Source organism: Siphateles boraxobius, unplaced genomic scaffold (genome assembly GCF_051911475.1).
Source record: "Siphateles boraxobius isolate OS27281-9 unplaced genomic scaffold, OSU_SipBor_1 19, whole genome shotgun sequence".
NCBI classification, from domain to species: domain Eukaryota; kingdom Metazoa; phylum Chordata; class Actinopteri; order Cypriniformes; family Leuciscidae; genus Siphateles; species Siphateles boraxobius.
Window position 1 is genome coordinate 26,029,587 of NW_027508799.1, and position 25,648 is coordinate 26,055,234.

The window sequence follows — 25,648 nt, forward strand, 5'->3', positions numbered from 1 at the left end:
GGAAAAGACACACAGACATCCCCCAGACATCTCATGTTGATTTATGAGCTCTCAAACAGCTCATATTGGACACCAATGTTTGTTCAAATTGGTGCAGCCAAAATAAAATTGTTTGATTTTAGTATAATCATTTGTGTCACCCTGCATCACACCAACATCAGCACTTTCGGACTATTAGCCATTCTGTTAGTCGCATACTGCATTTGCAGAACATAATTGAGTTATTTCAGCGCCACAACAAACACAAAGTCTCTCAAAATCATCTCTAACACGATTAATCATTGCAGAACTGCAATCATTTATAACCTTGCTTTTAGCTGAGAGTGACGAATAGAGAAAATGAGAAAAAGAGCAATAGAAGTGCAAGAAAATTGCAGATGAGGCTTCAGGACTAGTGTAGGTGGTCCTGAGGAACTCACATGGGCCATGTATGAATTTCTGTATACTTTCATATAGTTTCTAAATCTGTCATGTTGGCATTATCCTTTTGACCTATGTGTTCTTTGACATTTGATGTACCAATCATGAAAATTGGTTGTTGTTAAACATGCAATTTAAACAATTCACCTGGCTCACAGTTCTCCACCTCTTTTCCCCCATCTTTTTTAATCTGTCTCCTCTGCGTTTTCATTGGATTGCAAAGTCTCCATTGGTTGCACACTTCTGAATCTCAGCATATACAAGTCAACTAACTGGTTGCCTACTGTATTGTTAATTCTGAGTAAAAATCCTGCTTATATGAAGTATTGCTTTTTCCATTATAGTATAGAAGTGAAGTAGGCATGTTTGTATACAGTGAAGGTTTCTTTTGAAAGAACCCAAGCAACTTTGGTTTTCTGCAGTAGTTTGTGTGCCAGAGTGTCACCTTCCATCATGTGCATGTGGAAGATTGTGTCTGTGTACCTTTTTCTCTCATACGTGCCACTGTTTACTACTGTTGCATGCTGTTTAAATTTGTACTCGAGTTTGTGGTGCTCTGCACAACAGCTGAAAAGCAGATATTAAAGATTTATTTGCCTATGAGACTCTCATGTACTGTAGACAAGATATAAATGTAAGTTAGCACCTAAGCCAAAATGGACCCTCATAAAAGACTGATTTGAATCTGTACATTGGCAACAACTCTGTCAATCAAATGCACTGTTAACAATCCTCACATAAAGTGCACAAAAAGTCTCCTCTACTGCTTATTGATGCGAGAGCAGTCTTAGGTTTCTCTCTGTAGCTACTAATTACATTCAGTTTCTTAGCTTTGCTCATTATGTTTTGACCACCATTATTATTCAGTGGCCTTGCAGTAGATATGAGGTGATTTATTGCAGCAACTGACAGGTCAAACCCTCATGGCATGGAATAACTGAGAATCCTTTAGCTCTTTTGTCTGAGCATTGGAAATGTCGTTCGACATGAAGCAGTTGACGCTTGCTCCCTCATTACAGCAACTAAGATTCATCATCAGGAGCTACTTTGATTAGCATTGTAAAGTAGTCCATAAACCAATTCTGGGGTCCATGTTATCGCAAGGGGACGGAGCCCCTTTTATAGGGTATTCTTTCTTTTTCTTTTCTATTTTGAGATAACATACCATCCTGGTGAGGCACAGCGGTGCTATGCCAATATTCATTCCTGTAGTGTGTGCCATTTTACACGCTAAATCAGTTTTCAATCTGATCTGAGCAGCCCAACCATGATGCATTGCCTCAAAATTTTCTTAACTTCATTCGCTATTGTGTCCTGATGCAAGTACAACCTCCTTTTTGAAAGATTTGTCTGTACTTTTTTAATCAGCAAGGAGTTCATTAGAGAAAATTAGCTCTGTGGAAAAATGGCACAGGATTTCTTTTGTTCAGTTGAGCATAAAAGTGCTGCAGTCTGTGGCATTGTGGTAACAAGCTGGCTTTATACCCGGCCTCTTCCCAGCTGTGCATGATTTCCTTTTCTCTCACCCGCATCCAAAACATGATCCGAGTCACATTATCAGACAAGTTTTTTTTAGCTAAAGTTTTCAAGCTAAACCTTTGAAGCTAAACCTTTACTGAAATCTACACCGAGCCAAACGGAATAGTTGAACTGTAAAGATGTTAAACCTAGGGATACACTGTATTAAAATTTATCTTAATGATTCGTTCTTAATGGTTTTATTCATGTTCATGTTACGTAGTCACGGTGCAATAACTATTTTTAACAGAAAATTCATTAGTAAATTATGCAAATAACTAAGGGTGTTCTGGCTTGTTTAGTTTGGTTCGTTTAGGCATATATGAACACGGTAATCATGCTTAGATCTGCACCAAAACAATCAATCAAAAGATCGTCTGAATAAGGTGGTCTCGGCCTGTTACTAACTCTGGAGCGGTTCGGTTGAGATGGTCCAACGAACTAAGCAGTATCATAATTCAAAATGGGAAATGTGTTAAATGTCTTAGATCTGTGGCATTCACAAGTAATCCATGTCGAAGTATTTTCACATTGTCCTTTAATGCACCCGTTTTTTCTCATCTTGGTGGCTCTGTGTACTTGAAAGTGTTGCGTGCGTGCACATCTCATTGCTGGTGCACTTTGGGTGAGTGCTCAGGATTCAGCCGAGAATTGCCTGGGAAAACGCCCCAAACGGTCATGCTCCCTTGTCCCCACTTCCACGTCTGAAAATCACATCCCTTTGTTCAGAGGCAGGAGTTTAACGGACAACCAAGAGAGGAAGCTTGAGGAGCTTTTGGCACTTGTGAGTAAAAAACAACAATTCTTTTTGCTCAAGAGCAACTCTGAAAAGCCATTGTTGTAATGTGCCCAGGGCACTAAGAGATGGGCCGTATAATGCCACTGCTATCAGAAGTGCTTTGTGAGTTCAGGCCTCTATAAAAAGGACTTTTTTCTTTTTAGTTCAAGTGATGGTTCTGTCAGATAGCACGGAACCTTCGCAGACTGGCCCTGGGCCAGCGGACCATTGTTGTTGAGTCCAAAAGTTATGCTTTTTTTCCTTACTGTTCCACTGTGGGAGCGTAGGACAGAGTGGCTGTAAATAAGACTTATGAGACAGCTGGGTTTGGTCCAAAATGAGATTGCAAGTGATTGGAATTAGAAGTGTCACTGTTCTTTATTTAATTGTGTGAATTTTATAACAGGACAATGTGTGTGCGTGTTCATCAACTACTTGTATTCCTCAAATCACAGTGATCCTGGATGCATCCTGGTTTTTGAATGAATGATTTTGCAGAGAAGGGACAGAGGTCGGAACTGAATAGCTAAAGGGTTAATGGCTGCAAAGTGCATGTTTATGGTAGAGCTTTTCAAAATCTGACAGCTTGTGCGTGTTTCATATTGACAATGAATCCAAGGAGACAAGTTTACAGAGCAATTATATTCTGCAGATGAAAGCCTGAATCCTGGTTGGATGAATCATAATGTAATTCAATATGGGCCTCTTTCTCAAAGCATGCAGCTGGCAGGACTACAATACCCAGAATGCACTTAGGAGCTCAGAATACATTGACTTCTTTGTATCATGCCTTCAAATGGGATGTTTTTTCTGTCTCTGATTCTCTAATACTGTTACTAGGATGTGCAATCATAAGAGAAGGGATTTGCAGTCCCAGCAATGGAAACAAAATATAATACTATAATAAAAGATATATTTATATTATATGTTTATATGTATGTGTGTATAATTTATACATACATTATTACAAATTAAGTTTTTATTAAAAAAATAGCAAAAATATTTATGCTAAATAATTGCTAAACCTCTGTTAAATGCCATTATAAATGCTCTAAATATTGTATTTTCAGAGCACATATGATATAACACAGTGGGTAAAACTCAACGCTGGTAATAGGAAGTTTTTTTTTTTTTAATCTCCTCAACAAATGATATTTGAGCCATCACCATTGAGGCCATAATCAAGCCATTTAATCCCAGGTCACTCCTGGGGATTGTTGTAGTAATGGCACCATTACTTTACATGAAAGTTGTTGGAAAATGTTCCAATGTCCCTGGTCATGAGGAGATATGATGTACACTTCTAGATTCTCAAGAGTGTGCTTATACATGTAAGATTTAATGGGCTTGAACCATCGCATGCATCATTTATCTGTAGTTTTAGGGATTCCTAACCACTTCCATTACTCAAAATCTATTGTGCACTAACCTCACCATGCAAGGATCTCAGAATACACAAATTAACTGAGAAAGCTCATTCAGCAACACCAAATATTGACGTGCCCACTTACTGTGGCAGTTACAAGCCGTTGCTTTATTATATGAAGGCTCACTTTGTATTAACCAAGTTTATTTTTCTCTGTCTCTCTCTAAACATGTACCATTGATTGCCTTTCCACAAGCTCATTACCGTATTTCTCTACTGATTGAAAACTTAAATGGCATCCCCCTCTAGGCTGCGGGAAGAAAAATTAATGTCTGCCAGAAAATGTGCCCGTCCAAATTGCCTCAGGCTGGCAGCTACTTTTAGCCGCAGTACATGGGAACCTGCTCTTAAAACTTTATGCTTTTATGGCATAAACCTCTCTCAATGTTGCCTGGTTGACCTCCTGTAACTTGTATTTTTTTCTCAAAATAAGCCATTGCACTTCAAGTGTTGTGCTAAATCATTATGCATTTTTGTTTCTTACTGTTTTAAGATGGGAAAAGTCTGTCTTGGCTTTTTTGCAGTGTGACGGTTGTTTCAATCTGCCGGTTTGCAAATTGCAAAGGTGTTCTTTCACAGCACAGGTTAATATGTGTTTGGTGTGTGAGTATGTGAGCAGATTAAGATGAATTGACCACAACATGGTCTCTATACAGGCAAGATTTGGGAATAACGGCCTCCTATCAGCTCCATAAACTGGTCTTGATGGATGGCAGCTGTGTTTTGGGGTTGTTGTGTTCCCCAATTATAGACTGTCACTGTTTTTCTATATCTTTGTATGATATTTGCCTCCCCTCAATGTTCCAGGTTGACTGAAAACTTATATGGCATTCAGGAAAATCTCTGCTCTGTTTGCAGGAGATGTGACATTGGCTGCCAGTTCCACAATAGTACTCGTGCCAGTGCTTCCTGCCAGTTTTGAGCACACAGTCTGCCTCTACCTCAAGCACTTGTAGTAAGCACGTAGTGATTGCTGTAAGGGATAGAGATTAATTGCATTGCATTATTGAACGGCCCAAGTCAGAATCAATCATTTCTTTTCTTAGCAGTTGGAGGTGCATTGCGGCGAAGGAGAGTTACTGAGCGTGTTCACTGTGTAGACAGGCTTGCACAGACTGGCATTCTGTACAGTTGAAATATGGTACTACAGGGGCCTGGAGAAAACTAGTAGAAAACTCTTCCCACTGTCACATTGCATTTACTAGGACTACTGGTCCACTTTGCTTTTTTCCTAATGGATTTTATCCTGTCGTTGAGAGTCCTGCTAAAAAGAGTCATAGAATATGTTTTCTGGCCATGTTTGTGACCTACAGCACTCTATCCTCTATGTTCGAGATTCACGGTAAGTGTTGATGTAGAAGGGTGCACATTGACTTGACAGAATCTGAGGGTTTTGGTTCTGAAAGCAGAAAACCTGTTTGTCATTTGAGTGGACATTTAGAAATATCCATAGGCGTTCCAGATTAATGTGTTATATTTCCCCTCTAGCTTTATCAAGCTACACTTTCAGTGCCAAGCCACTTCAAAATCCACATTTTCCTCTAGACTAACTACTTGTGTGGTAATCCCAAATGTTGTTCTTTTATCTTGTCAATTTTTATTGAGTATTTTTGTCTTTATTTATATTGAAGGTTAAGAATACAAGCCCCATTCGTTCGGTTTAAAGACCAGCATTTGGTGTGCATGACAGGGGCGAATAGCAGGAAGTTAATTGTTAATTTCCACTCCAAAGTTAATTATCACAGACAACATTTATTGCCATTAAATCTTTTCATTAATTATCATTAGTGTCATTAAAGGACATTTTCCTGCTGACCAAACACAAACGGGAATGCTCATTTGGAACTGTGAACAAAACCTCGTCCACGTACTTGCGATAGTGGAGTTTTGTGCAAGCACGTTGTAATTTCCTTCCATTGATTTTCACAGTCGACACGCATCATGATGTTAAATGCCTAGCCAGTCACACTGAGTTTTCAAGGACAGTCAAGTCGAGGACAGACCTCTAGTTCAAGCCTGGTCAAACACATTCACCTGCAAGCAGTGTCTGCTGTTGACTTGTAAAATTGATTACCTTTTCTTAAGCTGTAACTGCTGATCTTAGATAATCTTTTCCGGCATTTTTTTATTAACCCAAAAGAGCAAGCTAATGCTGCCAGAGCATATGAGACACGGCCTCTTATTTGAGCTGCATTTTCAGACAAAATATGTGTCATGCAGTTGCTTCTGAGAGTTGCACAATTGTTTAAAGCAAAAGTATTTCTATTTAAAATTCCCCCAAAGAGTGTTTTTAAGTAGACTCTGTAATTAGCGTTACCTTAGAGCCCTGATCAGAGATGCCCCCCCTCCCCACTCAAAATGTAGTCCTCTTGTTTGCTCCATTTATAGGACAGGATATTGCATTCACTTTCAGATGTAATACTCTGAGCCTTCACTACTCATCCAGACTGTCAAAAAGAGGGCTGCACCTTTGAAGAGTATAATGCAAAGCATTATGGAGGTTGTCATCTCATCTTTATGTTCTCAGCATTACTGAGTCTATAGAGACTATAAAAGACAAAGGCTGGCTTAGCTGTGGATTTGAATTACAATAATCAAGATGTGAGTAAAATTCATTGTCCACAGCAGAAGTGCCTGCACTTTACAAATGTGATTTGTCAGTTTGGCATGCTGTTGAAATCAGGTTTGATGTTTTACAGGATAACCAACGGAGATGGAGAGGAAAATTGTTTGCTGAAATTTATACCACATGAGCATTAGCAGGCTGTTCAGCAGATAACACATTTCAGATTAGGACTTAACCAATATACAAGCTTGAGTTCAAGAATCGCTAGTAAATTTCATAAATAATTGCAAAGAAATGACAAGTAATTGAATTATATATGAAATTTTGAAGTTGAAAACCTGATATAGTATGACTGAAGAGCTCTAGAGCAGGGGTTCCCAAACTTTTCCATTCCAGGACCCACCTAGACAAGAAAAATCTATCTCAAGATTATACCCTCCAAAATAATTTTAAAGCATAAATGTGGGGTGGGGTGGGGTGGGGTGGGAGGCATTTAGTCTCTTTAGAGCAGTTTTTCCCTGTCATAGTATGAAAGACATATAAGTTTAATTGCAATACAAACTTATGGTACATTATCAAAAAAAATTAGAATTAAAATAGCAGCCTAATGGCTGTTGAAATAATGTGAAGAATACTCAGTAGTTCTTGACTGCTGCCTCAACTAATTTACCCAGACACTGCAGAACAAATTTAAAGAAATTAAAGATTAAGTAACCTTAATCTTAACCAAAGGTTTGATATAACAACAAATAATATTAATTTTCTAAATTATTTTATTTGACAGTAGGCCCATGACCGTTTTTGATACACCGTCTGGTGCACCTGGACATATCATCGGTGATGTAACCTAGGATCACGGGGGGTTTCGGGTCTTTCAACAATCAGACCCCCTCCCCTAGGCGACCCAGCCGGGGTGATCAAGTCCCAGCTTATGTCCAGGTAGCGCTACTACCCTACACGCCATGCCTCTCCTCTCCTGATCCACAGCCACCTTGATGCTACTTCTGCAGCATCAGTGGCCAACTTGATGGCCCTTCGCTGACTCGCCCCTGTGATGCCAAGCATTTTGTAGGCCCTGCAGAGGGAATGGCCCACAAACCCTCGACATCCCACTTCGACAGGTTGGCATATTGCCCGCCACCCATTGCTCCGGCAACCCTCCACAAGCTGGGAGTACTTTGCCCTTTTTCTTTCATTGGCCTCCTCCATACGGTCCTCCCAAGGCACTGTTAACTCTAAGAGGATTACCTGCTTGGAGGCCTCTGAGGTGAGTATAATGTCAGGCCTTAATGTTGTTATGGCAACTGCTTCAGGAAACTTCAGCTGCTTACCCAGATCAACTGCCAGCTCCCAGTCGCGCGCTGTTGCCAACAGGCCAGAGGAGGTGCCCCGGGCAGCTGGTGTTGACTTCTCCCCAGCTCTGACAAAGGCTGTGGTCTTCACTGGGCGAAGGCTCTTGCTGTGGCTAATTCCACTGCAGATAGAATCCGCTACGGCTTTTAGGACCTGGTCATGCCGCCAGCGGTAACGCCCTTCACCCAGGGCTTTTGGACAGCAGCTCAGGATGTGTTCCAACGTTCCTCTCCTCTGGCAGAGGGGGCATGCTGGTGTCTCCACTTTTCCCCAGGAGAAGAGGTTGGATGGACTTGGCAACACGTCATAGACCGCCTGGATCAGGAATTTTATCCTGTGGGGTTCAGCCTTCCAAAGCTCAGTCCATGTGACTTTGCGCTCCACTGTTCGCTCCCATCTTGTCCAGGCGCCCTGTTGACGCATCCCAGCCATCTGGCAAGCTCGCTTCTCCTCAACTCCTGCACGCACTTCCTCCAGGATCAGGGACCTCCTCTCTTTCCCTTCTGCCTTGTCGTAACGAGGAGTTCTTCTGCTTCCCAGGCCAGCTCTCCCATGTGCCACTGCACCCACCAACACCCTTTGCCGTAGCCTTGACTCTGCGTCGTCCACTGCCACGGCAGCCCTCCACTTCCGCCCTGTCCTGACCTCAATCCCAGCCTGGGCAACCTTTGGATCACTGGAATCCCGATACTGTAGGACCTCCCTGGACCGTGTCACCATGAACTCCTCGCTCAGGCTGCTCATGGGAAGCTTCAGCTTGTTGTTCTGCCCATATAGTGCGATGCTGCTCAGGCTTCGAGGCAGTCCCAACCACCTGCGCAGAAACCTGCTAATCCTCATCTCAAAGCCTTCCACCGTTGAAATGGGGACTTCATATACCAGGAGGGGCCAGAGGATCCTAGGGAGGATGCCGTGCTGGTAAATCCAGGCCTTGAACTTGCCAGGAAGGCCAGACTTGTCCACCGCGGCCAGCCAGGTCTCCAGGTCTTGGTTGGTCGCTTTTGTGGAAGCTGCGTCTCTCAGGCTACAATTGAACACCTTCCCCAGGCTCTTCACAGGTTCCTCTGTCAGTGATGGTATCTTGATGGTGCCAAGTGAGAAGTGGAACTTATCAGTTCCACTTCTCACTTGGCACCATCAAGATACCATCACTGACAGAGGAACCTGTGAAGAGCCTGGGGAAGGTGTTCCTCTTAGAGTTAACAGTGCCTTGGGAGGACCGTATGGAGGAGGCCAATGAAAGAAAAAGGGCAAAGTACTCCCAGCTTGTGGAGGGTTGCCGGAGCAATGGGTGGCGGGCAATATGCCAACCTGTCGAAGTGGGATGTCGAGGGTTTGTGGGCCATTCCCTCTGCAGGGCCTACAAAATGCTTGGCATCACAGGGGCGAGTCAGCGAAGGGCCATCAAGTTGGCCACTGATGCTGCAGAAGTAGCATCAAGGTGGCTGTGGATCAGGAGAGGAGAGGCATGGCGTGTAGGGTAGTAGCGCTACCTGGACATAAGCTGGGACTTGATCACCCCGGCTGGGTCGCCTAGGGGAGGGGGTCTGATTGTTGAAAGACCCGAAACCCCCCGTGATCCTAGGTTACATCACCGATGATATGTCCAGGTGCACCAGACGGTGTATCAAAAACCTTCTTTCTGGAACAACCAGTGACTACCAGGAACAGTCTGGTTGACCACCAAGTACAGAATGGTGACAGCTGGAGAGACAGCGGACAGCCCGGAGAGACGGCATCGGGGCAGTGAGGGGTAGCATCCCAAGCTGCACCTTCTGAGAAGAAGGAACCCACAAAAGCTACGAATCGACCTACAGGAGATATACCCCTAGGGATTCCCGAGAGGGGGGGCGGAAGAGAATCCCACAGGACGGATCAAAGGATGACGACACATGGCAATGAAAATACGACAACGATAATGGAATGCATATGTGGCAAGATATGCAAGAACCGACATGGCCTGCGGATCCACCAGGCCAAGATGAAGTGTATGCAGAAGGGGGTAGAGTCACAGCGCACAGGAACTACGCCTGGTGAGACGCAGGAGGAGCCAGGCCCGGAGTCACCCCACAGCGCCCGGAGCCTCCAGGTGATGCAATCACCTGATGCACACAGGACATCAGAACATCGTCGGGTGAAGTGGCCCCAAGCTAGCAAGGAGAAGGAGTGGCGCCAGTTTGATCTAGATGCAGATACCATCTTGGAGGCAACTGCCAAAGGGAGAGCTGATCGACGCCTCAAAACGATGACTACAATCATTATCAGCTTAGCTGCAGAGAGATTTGGACTTGTGGAGAAGCGAGCAACGAAGCCCCCCTATACCATGAACAACAGAGCAAGTAAGATCAATCAGCTCAGGCAGGAGCTGAAGAACTTGAGGCAGCAGTTCAAGGCTGCAAGCGAAGAGGACAGGGGACCGCTTGCGGAGCTACGCAGCATAATCCGCAAAAAGCTGATGACCCTGAGGAGAGCTGAGTGGCATAGGAGGAGGAGGAAGGAGAGGTCCAGGAGGAGAGCTGCCTTTCTAGTGAACCCATTTGGATTTACGAAACAGCTGCTAGGACAGAAGCGCAGCGGCCAATTCACCTGCTCTAAAGCTGAGGTTGACCTCCACCTCAAGCAATCCTACAGTGATGAGTACAGAGAGCAAGACCTAGGCCCCTGCAGGTTCCTGATTAATCCACCTGCACCGGCTATGGACTTTGACGGGAAAGAGCCAGGCTGGAAGGAGATCCAGGAGGTGGTCAGAAGGGCAAGGGCAAACTCCGCTCCAGGGCCCAGTGGAGTACCGTATAAGGTTTATAAAAACTGTCCAAGACTACTCCACAGACTCTGGAAGATCCTGAAGGTGATTTGGAGGAGGGGAAAGGTAGTAGACCAGTGGAGACAGGCAGAGGGTGTTTGGATCCCGAAGGAGGAGAAGTCTCAGAAGATCGAGCAGTTCCGGACCATCTCACTGCTGAGCGTTGAAGGAAAGATTTTCTTCAGCCTCATTTCCAGGCGACTGACAGACTACCTCCTGAAGAATTCCTACATCGATACAGCAGTCCAGAAGGGAGGAATCCCAGAGGTACCTGGATGTCTGGAGCATACAGGGGTGGTCACTCAGCTTATCAGGGAAGCCAGGGAGAACAAGGGGGACCTGGCTGTGCTGTGGCTGGACCTCGCAAATGCCTATGGATCCATACCCCATAAACTGGTCGAAGAGGCACTGAACCGGCATCATATCCCGAAGAAGTTCAGAGACCTCATCCTGGACTACTATACCAACTTCCATGTGAGAGTCTCCTCCGGAACAACAACTTCAGACTGGCACAAGCTTGAGAAGGGAATCATCACTGGCTGTACAATCTCAGTCATCCTTTTTGCACTCGCCATGAACATGCTGGTGAAATCTGCGGAGATGCAGTGTAGGGGGCCCCTCTCGAAGTCTGGAGTTAGACAGCCACCCATCCGAGCCTTCATGGATGACCTGACAGTGACCACAACATCTGTCCCAGGCTGCAGGTGGATCCTGAATGGCCTTCAGGAGCTGATGTCCTGGGCTCGCATGAAGTTCAAGCCGGCCAAGTCAAGGTCCCTCGTGCTGAAGAAAGGGAAGGTCACTGATAAGTTCCACTTCTCACTTGGCACCATCAAGATACCATCACTGACAGAGGAACCTGTGAAGAGCCTGGGGAAGGTGTTCAATTGTAGCCTGAGAGACGCAGCTTCCACAAAAGCGACCAACCAAGACCTGGAGACCTGGCTGGCCGCGGTGGACAAGTCTGGCCTTCCTGGCAAGTTCAAGGCCTGGATTTACCAGCACGGCATCCTCCCTAGGATCCTCTGGCCCCTCCTGGTATATGAAGTCCCCATTTCAACGGTGGAAGGCTTTGAGATGAGGATTAGCAGGTTTCTGCGCAGGTGGTTGGGACTGCCTCGAAGCCTGAGCAGCATCGCACTATATGGGCAGAACAACAAGCTGAAGCTTCCCATGAGCAGCCTGAGCGAGGAGTTCATGGTGACACGGTCCAGGGAGGTCCTACAGTATCGGGATTCCAGTGATCCAAAGGTTGCCCAGGCTGGGATTGAGGTCAGGACAGGGCGGAAGTGGAGGGCTGCCGTGGCAGTGGACGACGCAGAGTCAAGGCTACGGCAAAGGGTGTTGGTGGGTGCAGTGGCACATGGGAGAGCTGGCCTGGGAAGCAGAAGAACTCCTCGTTACGACAAGGCAGAAGGGAAAGAGAGGAGGTCCCTGATCCTGGAGGAAGTGCGTGCAGGAGTTGAGGAGAAGCGAGCTTGCCAGATGGCTGGGATGCGTCAACAGGGCGCCTGGACAAGATGGGAGCGAACAGTGGAGCGCAAAGTCACATGGACTGAGCTTTGGAAGGCTGAACCCCACAGGATAAAATTCCTGATCCAGGCGGTCTATGACGTGTTGCCAAGTCCATCCAACCTCTTCTCCTGGGGAAAAGTGGAGACACCAGCATGCCCCCTCTGCCAGAGGAGAGGAACGTTGGAACACATCCTGAGCTGCTGTCCAAAAGCCCTGGGTGAAGGGCGTTACCGCTGGCGGCATGACCAGGTCCTAAAAGCCGTAGCGGATTCTATCTGCAGTGGAATTAGCCACAGCAAGAGCCTTCGCCCAGTGAAGACCACAGCCTTTGTCAGAGCTGGGGAGAAGTCAACACCAGCTGCCCGGGGCACCTCCTCTGGCCTGTTGGCAACAGCGCGCGACTGGGAGCTGGCAGTTGATCTGGGTAAGCAGCTGAAGTTTCCTGAAGCAGTTGCCATAACAACATTAAGGCCTGACATTATACTCACCTCAGAGGCCTCCAAGCAGGTAATCCTCTTAGAGTTAACAGTGCCTTGGGAGGACCGTATGGAGGAGGCCAATGACCTAGAATTTCAATACTAATATTTAAGCTGCAAGTGTTGTTAAACTCATCACGTTGTTCAGCGCAGAAAACACTTTCGTCCTCGTGTGTGTACATGTGAAATACCTTTTACTTAAATATTTTCCTTATGTGCTGGTAGGTAGCAAAATGCATGCGAGGGAATGAAAACAACGCACTCTTACGAAGGCCATATCTCTGAAAGACAACAGCGCTGTGTTGAACAGACGACAGATTAATGCGTTTTCCAAAAGCACCGTATGCCTAAGTAGATCGTAGAACCATTGCCACCAATGGTCTCTACAATCAACTTGGCTCACGATGATTTTGGGAAACGTAGCCCAGACCTGAATCAGCTCTTCGTGACATTTGAATTCTCCGGTGCAATGCGATGTCATGCAGAATGCAGAGCAGTGATTGGAGTAAACGATGTGTGTGTGTGTGTGTGTGGATGTGTGTGTGTGTATTTGTGTGTGTGTGTGTGTGTGTGTGTGTGTGTGTGTGTGTGTGTGTGTGTGTGTTAGGGATGGGCATGATTAATCGACGATCGATTATTGATCATTAAGAATTTCGTCGATCAGGTTAATTTGTTATCGATTATCATTAAACTAATGCTGCTGCGTTGCGTAGTGTGAGTGGAAAGTGAACGTGTTCCCCGGGCTGGTCAAGTTAGTGCGGAGGTACCTGTGCATCCGGCAACGTCAGTCCCCTCAGACCGGGTGTTTTCAGCGGCTGGACTGAAGCCTTGTTAACACTCGATGTTATACGTCGAGTATAAACGCCTCGTCTGTTTGGGGAGGTGCGCGAGCAGTCTGCGGAGACTCGCGCTGCAGAGCCAGGCGAAAGTGTAAACGAGGCTTGACGGTCAGGTTGCGGTCGCGTCTGACCCCAGATCATGTCATCAATGATGCAATGCAATGATCTTTCTCAACAAAAATCAGTAGACTGGTGTAGAAGTTGTATGTGAGTTACTAGTTATTTTTTATGAGGCTTTGTTAAGTAGCCTAGCCTAATTGATTGTTACTGTAGGTAGGCTAATCTCTCACCCTCTTTCTCGACTCCGTTCTCGGATAGTTTTGAGTTACATTTTGACAAAACCTGTCAGATCTAAGAATTATTATGTTTTTGGTTAAGTTATTGTTTAACATGATTTTTTTTTATTATTTATTATTTTGGAACAAACGAGGGTCTCGGTTTAAGAACGCCAACTCGCAGATGCAGGTTCCGTTGCTTTCGAGCACCGCCGCGCATATATCTTCAAGTTTAGCCTAACCGAACATCCAGTTTTACTGCCACAAGTTGATCATCTTGTAATAAAGATCTAATCGAGGAAAAACACACTGTATGTTTGTATTTTCATTGCATTTTTTAATTTATAAAAAGTTAAATAAATAATGAATTTGAATATAAAAATATTAATGATTAATCGATAGTCGATCGTTAATTCTCCCGACGATCGACTAAGAAAATTTAATCGAATGCCCATCCCTAGTGTGTGTGTGTGTGTCTCTAGAGCATGTAATGCCGGGATGTCAGGGAACTCGTTCATTAAAACGAGCTGTTCAAAATAATCAATTCACAGAAATTAGTCAGTCTTCTTGATAAGCCTTGGATTGTAAAATATATGTATTTCTAAAACCGTCCTCTGTCATTGGTGACTATTGCTTTGGCTGTGCAAAGTGTCCATGCATTCCCTGACAGATACTCTGACTGCTTGTCGACTGCTGTACCAGAGAGCCACCCTCTTCTGACCCCTCTTTTCCTCTCTTTACTGTCACAGTAGATTCAGGCAGTGGCCTCATTTTACTTTCTTATCTCCTTGCTCTGTGTTTGGTCCTCGGAGAGGACCACTTCCCCCTCCAGAGAAACTCACAGTTTCTAAATCAATTCACATTGAGTCTTCCTTCTCTCTTATTTCTGAGTGACTGTCGAAGCCATCTGTAATTACTATCACTGCTCCTGAGTGAACTCCAAATCACATGGTTCATTTTAATCTGTTGCAGGCTCTGACATCACAGGGTCTACATCAGAAGAGGGCATGGATGTGACCTTTTTTAACTGCTGGTTGACAAAACCTTTTTAATACAGCATCATAGTGTTGTACTGTAAGTTAAATGTGATGTAGTTTCTGCTAGTGACACCAAGCAGAATTACAAAAATATAGCATATTTTCAAATAATTGCAAATGCCTCCTTTGTACGTCATGCCTGCCCAACTCAAACATCACAAACAGTTCTTACTTGTGAAGACATGTCTCAACAGGAAAAAGTAGGAATATTAGGAATACTTTTAGCTGCATTGCTATGTGTCATGAGTACTGTCTATTGCAAACACTGTCTATTGTGCGAACGCGAGCGCACCGAAACAGTCTCCCAAACTGTTTTTGAATTTGACAAGATACATATACTTTGGTCTTAATTTGATCAAATATTCATATTGAAATCTCTGACCTTTGCTCTATTTTATCCACATTTACTAAATGTAAACAATTCTCTAATTTTTAAGAGAAATGTCTGAAACAAATTTGAAATTAATGTCTGTGAACCTGAGATGAGAAAACACCATTTTGAATATGAAAATTTCACATTTAAGTTGTTAAACGATTTTGTTATACAAAGCAACTTGATAAAAAGGTGTTTTAACACATATTTGACTTACATGAGTAGAGCATACTATATTAAGGTCAGGTGTACCTGGTCTCAGATAGGAAACTCTTCTAAATGCCAACTTCTGACTACTAATGCCAAATGACTTTGAATGACCACACACTCACTATTGTTTGTAATTAGCCTGCTTTTAAGCCGGGGAGAGTAATTAATCTTTTTTGGAAGCAAATTAGATGTGCTTTCAAAAAATGAAAGTTAGCCAAATCATGCTACAGACTTGGCTGTCAAATCAACCCATTTGTGCTAATAAAGGCTAATTTTCCAACAAACTGCGTGGGCTACCCTTGAAGGAAGGTCTTAAGTAAGTTAAACACGGGGTCGGACAAAACCATTAGCATCTCCTCTCTCTTGCGATTCTCTGTTTTCATACATATTTATAAGCAAATTTGTGTCTGATAATTGGGTTTCATTAAATGGTGCATTTGTGTTTTCCACATTTTTTTGCCTGAGTCTATAGCAGGGCTTGTTGCAGTCAAAATGTGTGACCATTCTCATCTGCTTCACTTTGAACTTTCAGCATCTTTCTGACGTATAATATTTTCACACCCTTTCCTTGCGGTGATATCGCAGTAGGAAGTGCGAAAAAGTCCCTAAAATCATCCCTCACACTCCCAAACTCAAGCATGTCTCTCAACTATTATTAGCTAATGTTATACCTATTTGTAAGGTCCTTAAAAATGTAAAAAGATTATGATGAACAGCCATGCAGATGACTTTGTAGTATCCATCTTAGTATATTTTTTCTTTTTTCTTTAAGACTTAGTTCTGCTGGATCTTAGCACAGCATTTGATACGATTGACCATGCCATCCTTACTGAATGTCTGAGGCAGCATTTGGGCATCCAAGGAATGATAATCTGTTCCTTGAAAACCTGATATAGTCATAGTATATTTTTGCATTTTTATATGCTAAGTTGGTTTGTTTCTTCAAAATCTTCAAAATAGAACCTTTTCTGCTGAAATTGGAAACTTCTCGTCATCTTCTGATACCTGTGGGATTCCTCAGGAAAGGTTCTAATTTGGGACCAGTGTTTTCTTTATGATTCCTCTTGGTTCTATTTTTAAAAAAATATATAGTATTTTTTATGATTTTTATGCGGATGACACCAATATGTATTTGCCTTTAAAGTGTGGAGATGATATATCCGTTAAATCACTTTTTGAATGTCTAAAAGACGTAAAATGTTGGATGAATAATAACTTTCTCCAGTTAAATGAGAAAAAGACAGAAATGATCATTTTTTGGCCCTAGTAACTATGTAAATAATAGAGTAATGTCTAAGTTATTGCATACTTATTTTTGGGTTTTATTTTTGACAGAGTTTGACAGACAAATACATTCATTTGTGAAGATCTTTCAGTGATCTACAGAAAGTAATTCATGCTTAATGCCTTGATTACTACAATGTTTTGTACCTGTAAGTCAGTCTTGCCTGTCACATCTTCAGATGCTACAAAAGGAGGCAGCAAGGTTGCTGATGAACACAATAAAGAGGGACCATATATCCCCTGTTAATTTTAGGATAAAGTATAAGGTGCGTTTTGTATACTTTTGTATCCTCTACCTCTGCAAACATGTTTAAAACCCATCACAAGATGTATTTGTTTGAGTCCTTTGCTAGTAAGGACCATTAGGTCTGGATTAGATGCTTCTGGGGGGTTTTGTCTTTTTTTTAAACTCTTTTTCTAATGATTTAATTTAATTATTTCCATTTTGTTTTATCTTTATGAAATTGTAAAGCACTTTAGTTCGATCAGTTGCTTTTAAGGTGCTCTATAATATACTTTTTTATTTGATTTTAAGCCTTGTTGGTCTCTATGGCCATCATAATTTTAGTAAAATTATTTTTTATTACTATTATAAAAGTTTCTAATTATAACAATTATAAACTTGTATTATTATTATTATTAAAATATTATTATTTTAATAATTTACATGTTTATGTGCTTTTTATTTATATACAAACAGAAACAAAAAAATATTTTTATATGCTTCATTTTTTTCGATGACAAATTTCACCAAACCTAAATGCCATTCATGTGTACTGAAAGGAATTAATTTTGTAACATCAAAGTTGGCAAATAAATAAAATAGGAGTAGGAAATGCAGAGTGCCAACAGTCATTAAGCGTTTTTCAATTCCACCTCATTATTTTACTAATTCAATTGGATGGAGAGGCAATCGCAGGAAAAATTGCTATGAATTTGGCCATGCTTGAAACCCCCGTATGCACTGGGGTATTAAATGGGATTTGTTCAGGCGTGCATTATTCAGAAAACCTGCGCTAAACACCTTTGTAATTTCACCCAGACTTCAATAGTTCAATATATAGGTCTCGTAAAAAGGAGACAGGAAATGAGGGAATATTTTAAGTATCTCTTTTTTAAATGTGTCTCCTTCGGAAATGTTTTATAAATGCAGTGTATGTTTTTGTGTGATAAAGTTTGAGTGCTCATAAGATGCAGTTGTGTGTTTTCATGATATTCCCAAATGGTGACTTCTCAGCCAGCCCAAATAGAGGGCTTAAGATAAGGGAAAAAGCATCAGGGCCTTTCTAAACCAAAACCAATTTGTAGTGTTTCCCACATACCTGGCTCTCTTCAATCAACCCACACAAAAGATGTGAGTCAGCAGCCCTCAATGCAGCCTTTTAAGGGAAGTGCCTCATTCTGTGCTACCACAGAGAGCTTGGGGCTTTACAGGGTGGGAAGTATTAAAGGTACAGTTTACATGAAAATAGTCATTATTTACTCACCCCATCACCTGCATTTCTATTCTGCAGAATACAAAACATTATTTTGAATAATGTTTCCAGTGATGTTACCCACACAGTGAGAGTAAAAAAAATAAAAACTTTTTTTCTCTCCAAAATATCATCTTTTGTGTTCTACAAAACAAAGTCATACAGGTTTGGAACAACATAAGGAGTGAGTAAGGCTGTGTGTCCACCAAAGCATGTTTTCCTGAGGCCAGCATATAGTTTGTAGCGCCATAAATATTTTAAAACAGCAGCAGCATGACGAGGCACAGAGCGTTTATTTCAAGCTAATCATTGCACACTTGTTGCTTTTTTTTTATGGGTGCCAAGAGTTGAAAAATGCAAACTTTGGGTAAAACTCAGCGCTCATCACGGTCACTTTTTACTCAGCCATCCGATCACAGTGGCGAAGGGGCGGGTCAAATACCACACCAACCAACCGTCACATCCAATGACAACGACAACGGAACAAAATCATTTAGAAAAATGCCTGGCCTTTTCAGCTGGATTAAAACATTTTGATGGACAGCCTAATAGATGACAGAATTTTGGGGTGAGCTATACCTTTAAGAGGGTTTTTGAAACGGGTGTATGCAGTTGTGTGATTTATCTTTTTGTTCCAGCTAACTCATTACAAACACAGGAACATGCCTGATAATATGAATACTTTTACATTTCCATTTGTGACTTTTTGTTGTTTGGAGTAGGTGTGAAATGATTGACCACCCTGTTTTTCTCCAAAAATAGCTCGATATTTCTCTGCAACACAGTGGGAAATGTTCTCGGGGAGTGCTTGAATCTACTTGAATGCTGAAATTGTTTCCAGTGAAAAACAATCACTCCGCAATGAAGTAGCCTAGTACAAAGAATACTCTCATGTCGTTTCAATATGATTTTCATTCTTCTGCAGAAACGCATAAGATGCAGAATGTTCACATGTTCCAAGAATATATGATTTGGTTCTTTTAACACAGCAGTGCTCCGTTTCCGATCAAGCAATGTGTATTGGGTATTTATGCATTAAATAATGACTCCAATTTCTCAAGCAAATTAATAACAAGTCCTGTTAACCACCCACAGATATTTCAGCGCATACTTTCCCTTAGAAAGAGATGCACAAAGAAAGGACAGGATAATCTCTGTGAAAGACTGACATGAAGGAAATGAGGTCTGAAAGAGACGGGGAGCATGAAACGATGAGAGCGATAGAGAGAAAGAGGCGACAGATTGAGTCAGGAAAAAAATAACATCGGGTTATTTCATCTTAATAGGCTTCTCTTGATTTTCCCCCCATTTCAGTCTGGGCTAATATTTTAACAACATACAGCACAACACAATCTCAGGTCTCCTAAAGTCCCATGTACAAACAACTGGACTGGTTTGGGCTCTTGAGAAGCATTGAGATTCAAGCTGCTGTGTACTTCAATTTATTTACGCTATATAGTGTTTGTGTGTAAATATGTGCAGTATATTGTTACCACATCAGTTTTCAACCACTATTAGTTAAATTTTAATAAGACAAGGGGAGATAAAAGTTTGCCATACTCTAGCAAAAATGTGAACGATAAGATTACAGCAAAGATTTAACAATTTAAAAGAACTATATAAATATGACACTTTAAGAGCCCGTTTATAATTATATTTATATATAGCATTTCTGGTCTGACAGCTGACTGGTTTAGCTTTTCATGTTCGTTTTTATATTACTCATGCTTTGTGTAGAAAACAATACTAGCTCACAATTAATACTACAGTAGTAGAGAATGATGGGTAGATAGCAGTGTAATAAATGAAAACTAGGCTCTCCTTGGAGGTGATGGGATGGCGAAGCATAGCGCTGGCTGTAGAGGCGGATTAAAGGTCAGTGCACTCGGCTGTGATATAATTCTGAGAGACTCATTGATAATTTAGCTTCATGGGCAGCTCTTGGGTCATGGACATCATTGGGTTCTGTAGAGTCCAGTCACGCACTCTTTCTCCCAAGCCGACACACACACTTTCTCTCAACCACTTGCATTCATGTGCTTTTCATTGTTTTACTTTTTCCTTCTCTCTCTCTCTAACACACACACACACACACCCGTGTAGTGTTTCCATGTTTTATGGGGACTTTCCAAAGACATAATGATTTTTATACTGTACAAACTGTATATTCTATTCCCTTACACTAACCCTACCCCTAAACCTACCCATCACAGAAAACTTTCTGCATTTTTACATTTTCAAAAAACATCACTTAGTATGATTTATAAGCTGTTTTCCTCATGGGGACCAAAAAATGTCCCCACACGAACAAGGATTTCAGATATTACCATCCTTATGGGGATATTTTGTCCCCATAAGGTAGGGTTTACCAGGCCCCACACACACACACACACACACACACACACACACACACACACACACACACACACACACACACACACACACACACACACACACACACACACCTTCCACTGCTCACAATAAACCTGTGGCTTGTAATGCAGCACTGCACCAGAATAGAGAAATTCGAGACAGGACATTAATCTAGAGTCGCATTTTCCCGTCCTTACACTTCCTGTTTCAAAAGCCGAACACAGAACCAAGCCTATTTTAAGAATTTTTTACTTACCTGAGGCCTAAACCTTTTACATTAGATTCCATTTGTGCCTGTGGCTGCTACCTCTCTCCCCATATTACATGAGTTATTTGACAGCATAGCTGCTGGCTGGCTTTCAAAGGCTCTTACCCTGTGCTCAGTGATTAGGACTGAATACATGTATAGTTTTAGAGGTCACAATTACTTCAGCCTTCTCTGTTAGGTATGCTCTGGCTTTGGGCCTCTGCGAAGATGGTCATTACCGGCACGTTGCATGTTTACAATGTGCCTTTACCCTCAGCTGACTGTAAATAGTGTTTTTCTCTAACACTTTTAGGAGACTGTATACATCCTGACACGTTCTGTAGGGCTTGTTGTGTTTTTGTAGACATACATCCATTGCTTAGATGATTTTTAGAATCTCATTTTTCATTCATGGCCTTGTGTATGGAATTATAATATTCGCTATTTATTAGTTATCAGCCAAAGCATACAAATAAGGATGTATATTAGCTTATTGGAATTGCCAGAATGATATTAGTGCATCTCTATAATTTAAGCACCAAACTTGTTTGCTTTATTAAGTGTATATGAATGTTTCTTACATACATTTAATGGATTTAGAAGACTTTGGTAAAGTTAAATTAAGTATGCAGGGCAGTAAATCAGGCAACAGTGCAGGCACTTTTATAACTTTTCTTTAACAAAAGCCTGAGGCTTGTTTTAAAGCTTTCACCTCTAGTTTGTTTGCAGATCAGTTTATTAATTGCCTTTGGTGGTTAATGACTTTAGTGTGGATTCCAGCAGAGACTGACTGAAAGATGGAGAAGAGAATCCATTCTTACACATCCCTGAAAACTGCAATCAGATCTTTGTTGGGTGCAAAGTCTCAAGCCTGATGTACATTTACCATTGCATTACTTGATGGCATGGTGCATTTGTCTGATTCGGAGCAAAACCTTAAATTGACCCCAAAAGAATAGTATAAAGCAAGCCATAGCTACAGCCTGTTTCCGATTTGATGGCTTTATCTAGTCATCTGATTGGCTCATTTTCTTTTTTTCTTGATTCTAAGCAACATCAGGCCACCACTCTCTTTAAACTCTCTCCAGCATTGGAGTTTCACTGATAACCTCATTCTGGTTAGCTGGAGAGGAAGATGTGAGTGAACCAGAAACCCTATCAAGGCAAAAACGGATGCTTCTAATTAAAAACTGTTAAAGGTTTTCTTATTTTAGTACCGTTTGATTAAGGCTGCCATTTCCCCTCCCTCAAACCTTCCTGGTGTCATGTGAGATTCAATCCTCAAGGGTATAGCTGTGTGAAATCAAATGACTGATCAGAAGTGTCTGTCACATTATCCTGGTGTAGTTTATCACATGAATATAGAGGTTACATTGATGTTTTTTTATCGCTCAAACAAAGGTTTTTCAATTCTTAAATTAACTTTTCTTCACTTATACTTTTTAGTAGTCGTCTGGTGTGACTAATGGATTTTAAAGAGTAATCAAGAACCTACAATGTCTCTTAATTAAAATTATTTATTAAAAGCGGAGTTTATGATAATTAAATCAGAATTAGCAGAATGATATTTTTCACAAATTAGTCATTACTAAATGACTAAACGAGAATAATGCATAAAATAAAATGTTTTATATAGTTTGTATAGATATTAGATTGAATATTTTATTATGCTTCATGCTTCAACATTTTGACTGTTGAACATCAATCTTTTATTGTTTTATTTGTTTTTTTTAGGTTAATGGTTTTGCATGATAACAGCAGGGAATGCATGATGGTAACTTACAGCCAAATCGGTGTGTAAACTTAAAAGCCAAAAAAAGAACAAAAGAACAAGAACAAATTTATTTTAATTTTTTTTACCATTTTGAGTATGTAATGTTATTTATTTCATTTATTTATGTATTCTCTTTTCATGGTAATGAAACACGAAATACCACAACAGCAATTTAACAAATACAACAAAAGTAAATTCCATGACAAGAACAGGAGTAGGATGAAGAAATTTTTTTTTATAAACTCCTACCCCATTCTTATAATAAAATAATAAAATAACAAATTAGATGGCTTCACCGACATGACAAAAAATAACGCTTTTTTTCTTCTTTTTTTAATTTTTTTTTGTTTATTTGTTTATTATTAATTCTGCTTACATTAACACTAAACAAACAAAAACAACAATGATGCAATGACAACTCTAACAAAAACAACAACGAGACCATCATTGTTGTTATAATTTTATCAATTTTCACATTCATCTTTATATAAATTAAGTATCCTCTGTTTATACTTATATTTAAATTGTAGAGTGTTTGAACAACATTTTAGATCATTTTCTAGAAAATTCTATCTTTTCACACCAGAAACTGAAACACACATTTGTTTGAGTGTATTTCCAGCAAAAGTTTGTTTAAAGTCATTATTTCTTCTACTTGTCTCAGTATTTACAGTAAAAGTGTTTGCAGTCCATGCGGTAACAGGCAGTGTTTTGCTTTATTAACAACTAATAAAGTTTGTAAAGCAACCAAATCCTTCAATTTAAGTAGACCTTATTCCAGTAACAGTCCTGTAGTATGTTCTCTTGGAGCAACTCCATTAATTCTTATTATGGCCCTTTTTTGCAAAATAAATAAAGGCATTAAATTAGTAAAATAAGAATTACCCCATAACTCCAAACAATACATCAAGTATGGCAAAATAAAGGAACAATATAGGATTCTCATTGCCTTATAATTTAACTTAAACTTTACTTTACTCAAAACGGCAATGTTTTTACAAATTTTATTTATTACATAAGCTATGTGTGACTTCCATTTAAATATTTCATCAATGAGTACTCCTAAAAACCTAAATTCTGACTCTCTCAATAGTTATTCCATTTAAAGTCAAACGAACATTTTCAGGGCATTTTTGATTTGTAAACAACATAAATTTTGTTTTACTTAAATTTAATGACTTTTTTTTATTTTTTATTAAACCATTTCTGAAGTAGGACCAATTCTTGTTCAATACTTTTCATTAATATTTTTATGTTGTTCCCCGATACAGAAAAAAAAAAATAGTATCGTCCGCAAAAATAACAAAACGTAAAATCTTTGATTCATCACAGAGATCATTAATATATAAAGTAAATAATTTAGGCCCCAGCACAGAGCCTTGAGGGACTCCACACTGTATTATTTCCAACTTAGATTCATGGCCTATATACTCTACATATTGTTGTCTATTTTCTAAATAACTAATAATCCAGTTTAATGCTACACCTCTAATTCCATATTTCTGTCATTTAAATATCAATATACCATGATCAAGAGTCTCGAAGGCTCTTAAGGTCAATAAACACACCAACTGCATGATTTTATTCTCCAATTCTGTAGTGATGTCTTCTGTGATTTCAATCAAAGCCATAGCTGTTGAGCGGGTGCTTCGAAACCCAAACTGATTATCATGTATCAAAGAATGTTTTTCAAGAAAATAATCAAATTTTTCAACAAAAAGCTTCTCCAGAATTTTTGAAAATTGAGAAAGCAAAGATATAGGCCTAAAATTTGTGAGACTATGCCTATCACCAGATTTAAAAAGGAGATTTATAAATAATTTTAGCCACCTTCATTTTATCTGGAAAGAAACCTGTATTAAAAGAAAAATTGATTATATATTTTAATGGTCTACTAATGCAACTTTTTCTTTAACAATATACATATCTAAGCCATCACTATCACATGAATGTTTACTTTTTAATTTATAGACAGTAGAAATAATTTCACTGTCACTAACTTCATCAACAAAAAGGGATTGCATGACTCTGCTTTCACCTATCCTGCTTTCATTTTCATTTTGTAGTGGTATAGTTTTGGCAAGATTTGGATCAACATTGCAGAAAAATGAATTAAAATCATCAGCCATTTTTCCACCACTTATTGCGACATTCTCTTCATTCATTAAGTATAATGGCTGACAATAATTCATTTCACTGCCCATAACCTCCCTTAAGACTTTCCACATTCTTTTGATATTACTTTTATTATCTATCAACAAGTTTATATAATAATCTTTCTTTGCACGTCTCATTATTAGTAGTCAGCTTATTTGTATAGGCTTTATATTTTTTTTCTGCATTTACTGTCCGATATTTTACAAAGTTCCGATAAAGCTTATTCTTCTTTTTACACGATTTCAAAATACCCTTCGATATCCAAGGTTTTTTATTATTTCTTGCTTTATCATTCAATATTTTATTGGACAATTTTTATTATATAACCATAGGTACTTTAAAAAAAAATTAATAAGCCTTATTAACATTATTTGTACTATAAACATTGTCCCATTGTTCTTTCATAAGATCATCCCTAAATCTATTTAGTCTTGCCTCCGTTCTTAACCTAATAACTTTACTAGACTTTTATTTATTTATTTTTACTTCACAGAGGTGAGTTACAAATATCGGTAAATGATCAGTTGTATCATTTATCAAAAGACCACTTTTGACCGTTTTTTTCAAGTATATTTACAAAAATGTTATCAATTAATGTGGCACAACTGGAAGTTATTCGACCAGGCCTAGTAATGGTAGGATAAAGACCTCTGCTATACATTAAATCAAGAAAATCTAAACTACCAGTATGATTAGACACATTCAAGAGATTTATATTAAAGTCCCCGCAAATTATAGACACTTTATTT

At 40.4% G+C, this 25,648-nt stretch overlaps 1 protein-coding gene and 1 long non-coding RNA gene across 26 annotated transcripts in view; one reads left to right on the plus strand and one right to left on the minus strand.

Moving 5' to 3' along the window:
- Positions 1–25,648, plus strand: part of grip1 (glutamate receptor interacting protein 1) — a 269,029-nt gene that overhangs the window by 121,156 nt on the left and 122,225 nt on the right. The window lies entirely within an intron of this gene.
- On the minus strand, positions 10,395–12,853 carry LOC143741552 (uncharacterized). The gene is made up of 3 exons (XR_013205126.1): positions 12,020–12,853; positions 11,071–11,399; positions 10,395–10,489 (listed from the first exon to the last, which is right to left on the minus strand). It is a non-coding gene; the product is annotated as an uncharacterized LOC143741552 (long non-coding RNA).